Here is a 5836-nt window from a genome sequence, read left to right as displayed (position 1 = left end):
TCTCAACTAACCCAAGGTCTCAAAGGTGTGCTCAATCTCAAGGGAAGCTAAGCAGTCATTTTCCCAGTAACCTAACTCGGTCTCAAAGGGGTGACTTGCTAGATTCCACTCATGACAACTGTTTTTTATATCCCTTTCTTTTTTTTTTTTTTTTATAAGTGTTTGCATTGTGCAAAACTTATTCACAAATGTACTTTTAGCACACATGTTGGGATATTTTGATTTTTCCAAATGAGCTTTAATGATTTGAGCCTCATCCAGTAACCAAAATGAAAGTTGAGAAATCACCATGGAAACCAAGTACTAAGCAAACAAGATGAATCATGACTATTTCAATGACATCAACTATTCAAGCATCAAGCATAAGTGTAGTGAAGATAAAATCCTTAAGGTTGAACCAAAACTAAAACTCATCACCATAAGATTCTTAGCTTATTAATGCTTCCCAAGATAGAAAAAAGAACTACACAAAATTTACTACTAGCATCATTCGAACATCATGAATCAAGACAATAATCGTGCTAACATTTCACTTGAATCCAAGAAAGCATATAAGTGAAGATTTGGTGTTCTCAAGATGTATGCCGCAAAAAAAAAATCAAAACAAAATGCAAGACATAAGCAAAAACAAAAACAAACAAAGCAAATCAAATGCATCATTCCCCCAGACTTAAACTTTTCATTGTCCCAATGAAAACTAAAAACAATGTGGAGGAGATTTTAAGAGAAGTTACCAAGTGATGAGCTCCAAATGGTTGACATTCATGTTTTTAAAGATACTCCTCCATCCAATACTCACATTCCTCCACAACTTTGAATTCTACAACAATAAGATAGACAAGAAAAATTAAGTAGAGGATACATGTTTATTATAAAGAGAGAACTAAAGACATAAAAGAAAATAAGGAAAATAAACTTGGGTTGCCTCCTAAGAAGCGCTTGTTTAAGGTCATTAGCTCGACCACCTCATTAGATTCATCTAAATCTTGCTCTTGGAGGGGTAAGATATTTTAGAACCCTCCTACCAAGGGCTCTTATTATGGAGGGAGCTTTCATCAAAGGAGCTACAAAGTAAAGTATAACTCTCTCCATCTTCGTCTTCTTGGAAATTTTTTCAGGTGGTCGAAGACGGTTCAGATTGAGCTTCCAATTATTGGCCCATGTGAAATCTGCACATCCAAAAGAAAAACAAATCTCCCACAAGCATGTTATATAGTATAGAGCTAGAACCATATCAAGATAAGATGAATAAGTAATAAAAACTGAATCACATCCAACAAAGTCAATTATAGGTACCTCCATAAAGTTTTCCAAAAGATCACAAGAAATACTAACCTTACTTTGCTGAGAAATACCTGAAATTTCTAAACATGTAGATGTGACTTCCTCTGAATCAAATGATGGTTCTGGCTCTAGCTTAGGTGTTGATGAAATCAATGATGGTGATTCTTGAGACTCTGCTAGCTCTGCATAAGTCTCTACACATTGTTCCAAAACATGATCAATTCTTAAAACCTCTAAGGGTTGTCTTGACAAAGGTGGTGATCCTTGAGATGTTGCTTCCACAACACAGCTCCCTACACATTCTTCCATATCATCATCATCAACACATACATCAAAAAATAAACCAACATCTATGTCCTCAATAGGAGAATCAATAACAAGAGGATCAATAACTTCACTTGCAGTTTTAAGTTGATCTACCACATCACATTCATCATCTGAAAATTCAATGTCACTATAACACCTTATAAAATTTTGAGGTAGATCTGAAAACTTATTTACCACTACATTATCAATAAAATCCTCATCTGAAAAATCTTCATCTTCATATATATTCAGAAATCTGCACTCAACCATATTAGTGTCACAGGATTTGCCGAAATCTTTATTTTCATTGACCCCCCACTAACCTTTGTGGAAAAGGAACCCTTAGTGAAGGTCTTGGGAAAGACTGAACTTCCTTTTTTCTAAATTTCCTTTGAGCTTTTGGAGGAGGTCCAACTTGCTTATCTAATGTTGGTGTGATTAATCGTTGAGGGAAAGGTACTTCTGGCCTTTGGGAACTTCCTAGAGAAATGGAATTGAGTTCTTGTGATCTTCTATTATTCTTCTCCTCAATTCTAAATATGTCATTCTTCAGAAGTTCTTCATGATTTTTGCCACTTCTCAACCCAACATCATCACACTTTTCATTGGATCTTGACTGTGTAGGAGGGGGATCTTCTTTAAACCATTTTGAAACAATACTATCAAGCTTTGCCCCCAAATGTTTGAACTCCTCACTCTGTGACTTGTGAATTTCAACATTTTTAGGTGGTTGAATTTCATTTTGTTTGACTGGCTCTCTTACATTTATGGCTTGACTTTTTGAATATCTGAGAGAAATTCCATCCAACTTTTGTTCGACCATTCATGGAGGTTCAATGTCACTTGATCAATTAATGAATAAGCTTCATCTACACTTTTGTCCATAAAAGAACCTCCAGCTGATGAATCCAATAAACTCTTGTCTGAGAAAGAAATTCCCCCATAGAATATGTGCAAAATCAACCATTTTTCAAAACCATGATGAGGGCACTGTCTTTGAAGACTCTTGAATCTATCCCATGCTTCAAATAATGATTCTCCATATGCCTGAGAAAAATTTGTTATGCAATTCCTCATATACACCGTTCTACTTGGAGGGAAAAAATGATTCAGAAATTGCTTCTCCAATTGTTCCCAACTTGTGATGCTTTGAGGACAGAGAGAATATAGCCAAGTCCTTGCTTTATCCTTGATACTGAAAGGAAATGTCATCAATCGAACTGCATTTGCTGATACTCCTTCACATTTCACCAAATCACAAATCTCTAAAAATGTTTCAAGATGCAGATAAGGACTTTCTGATACTTCTCCTCCAAATTTGTGACCTTGTATCATGAAAATTATCTTTGGGTCTAGTTGGAAACTTTCTACTTCAATTTGAGGTTGCACAATGGGAGATAAAAATCTTGCAGAAAAGGGTGTAGAAAAATTTCTCATGGTCCTGCTTGACATGTTAGTGCTCATGGATATTCAAGAAGAAAAAGAAAATTATTAAGAATCAGAGACAAGAAATAAAATGCAATATGAAAAGCAAGAAAGCAAATGCAGAATTTAAATTGCAAGAAAGAAAGTGCATAATGAAAACAAGAAAGAAAAGATAAAAGGAAAAAGAAAAATGTCTAGAATAATTCATATGCTAAAAATTGCAAGATATGTTTACAAAAGAAAAGAAGAAAGAAACAAGATCAAAAGAGAAAACAGAGAAAAGTTAGATTAGAGTACTAGAAATCAAGAATGCAAAGTTAGAATTAGAATTAGAATTGCAACAAAAAGAATTGTCAAGAATGTTATTCAAGAAAGGAAAAACTTACGAAAATAGAATTTTAACAATTAGTTATAACTATGCAAATCAAAAGAAAAAAAAAAGTTATGTTTAGTCTAACTCAATTGATAATCTCCAATGTTATAGCGCAGTCCCCGGCAACGGCGCCAAAAACTTGTTACGCTCCGCAAGTGTACGGAAATGTCGCAAGTAATATAAAAGATTATCGTATCCACAGGGACTGGAATAAGCACTAGAAATGTCTCAATGCGAATTAGTTAAACAACTATCCAATTGTTTCAAATGCAAAGTAAAGGTGAACAAATCTAATATTAAAGATCAACAAACAAGAGTTTAGTGTTTTGGGTTATGATAAAGGGAGATTCTAGGAGTTTCGGTTTCTTTGTAAGATTTCTTGAATGTAAATGGTTCACCAACTCTTTTCCCTCAATTGTCAAACACTTGTAGAAAGTTGCCGGTTCTCTCTTGCAATAGATAACCGGCTAAGGACCGAGAAATGTATCTAAATATAATCAATTAGACGTGAACCTACGTTGTCCTTACACAGAAGCGCACCTATTACTATGCCTTCCTCGGATATCAACATAGAAGCCCACAACTTATTAATCTATCAAGATACAAGAAACTAATCACAAAATCCATCCTACTCTCTTGAATATTCCTATTTCCTCTTCAAGATTATCTCTCAAACGTCCTTACACGGGCTTGCACCTGTCACGTGGATCCCTCAGATGATCAAGTGAGAGTTTATCTCTACAAAGTCCACAAGAAATCCAAACAATCAATCAAGAATGAGAATTAAGCACAAATCACCATTAATCATTCAAGATCTAATTGATACAAGCAAGACAATGTCATTGAAACAAGAATATGGAAAATCCATAAGAGATTACATCAATCCATCATACAAATACTCCCTTAATCTTAGAATACAAGATCTACTCCATGAATCGAGGAAGAAAACCCGAAGAAACAAAGATTACAAGCATTTCTTAAATCCCCAATCCAAGAAACCAAGAAGAGGGGGAAAGAGAAAACTTATCTACGAAGAAGCCTCGTATTCGGATCCAATCCTCGCTCCGGAGTCGAAATCGTCAAGAACTCCCTTAGAATCGCCCAAAAATCCTCCCAAGAATGGGAGGAAACCACCAAATCTTGCCTTCTCCCAAAGGGGGAGAGATCCTCTTTCAATTCATGAAGGAAGGTTTAAATAGAGGAGGAAATCGGGCGCCACACGGCCCCACGACACGGTCGTGTGAGATTCACACGGCCATGTCCAGTTCCTTCTCTGCCAAAGCTGCACGGTCGTGTGACTCCACACGGCCAGGACCCTTCTGCTCTCTGGAAATGCTACACGGCCGTGTGGTGCACACGGCCACCACCTGCTTGGTCTCTGGAAACTTCACACGGCCGTGTAGATCCACACGGCCATGTAAGGCATCTGCTCTGATTTCTTCAAATCAAGACACGGTCGTGTGAGATTCACACGGCCATGTCCTCTTCCCTTCCTGTTAAGACTACACGGCCATGTGTGGTACACGGTCTGATGATCTCTCCCTTCAATTACTTCCAAGCTTGCCCGAGGACGCATAATCTTCACCAATTTCGACTCCTGTGTACAGAAAATGCACAAAAAGCAGATCTCCGAACCAAAAGAGTAAATATGCTAAAGGGAAAGCTGGAAGTATAAAAATGCATAGATCAAGCAGGCTCAAAGTATTTAAATGTGCGTAAAAACATGCATAAAAGAGTATATAATCTACGCACATCAACTCTTTACCACATCATGAGTGAGGTGGCAAGATGTGGACCAATAGTGTTGTTCCACATCATCTTGCTTTGCCACCTCATGGAGGTTACAAGCCTCCATTGCATTTAATGTGGGTTGGCCACATTAAATGAGTGGAGGTTACTCATTTGCCACATCATTGTGAGGTGGCAAGATGTGGACCAATGGTAATGGTCCACATCTTCATGATGTGCCACATCATAGGAGTTACACAACACCTCTTAATGGCCTCCACTTAATTGTAATTAAGTGGAAATGGGGTTACACAACAAAAATGTGGCCGGCCACTTTAGTGAGGGGAATGAAAATGAATTTTTGATTCAAGCCTCATTTACTCCTTCTTCTTCCTCAAGCTCTCCCTCTCCTCCTTGCTTGGCCGAACCTTACCAAGGTGCTAGCACACCTTTGTGTGAGGTTTTCTCCACCTACGTGTCCGTGTGGATACTTCTAGAGGACCGACGCTTGACGGTCTAGAGATCCGGCAATTCCTTGGACGAGCGGGAACGCGAAAGGGCTCGCTTCGAAGGTATAACTCTCATCTAGTGTAGATCTAGAGTCTTTGAAACTCGTACTCGTATTTTCGTTTGGTTTTCCTTGCACGGATCTGTTGGCCTTGGGTGATTCGGGGTTTCCACGACGCGAAAAGTGGTTTTCGCGGCCCAAAGAACCCAACA

General features: G+C 37.9%; 1 non-coding gene across 1 annotated transcript; it reads left to right on the top strand.

The window, feature by feature from the left end:
* The first annotated feature begins 2563 nt into the window (after window positions 1-2563).
* On the top strand, window positions 2564-2669 carry LOC121968754. Its single transcript, XR_006108292.1, has one exon. It is a non-coding gene; the product is annotated as a small nucleolar RNA R71 (small nucleolar RNA).
* Window positions 2670-5836: the final 3167 nt, after the last annotated feature.

The sequence above is a fragment of the Zingiber officinale genome, chromosome 3B (genome assembly GCF_018446385.1).
Source record: "Zingiber officinale cultivar Zhangliang chromosome 3B, Zo_v1.1, whole genome shotgun sequence".
Lineage (NCBI taxonomy): Eukaryota > Viridiplantae > Streptophyta > Magnoliopsida > Zingiberales > Zingiberaceae > Zingiber > Zingiber officinale.
Note: the sequence above shows the minus strand (reverse complement) of the source record. Positions and strands in the feature narration are given on the sequence as shown.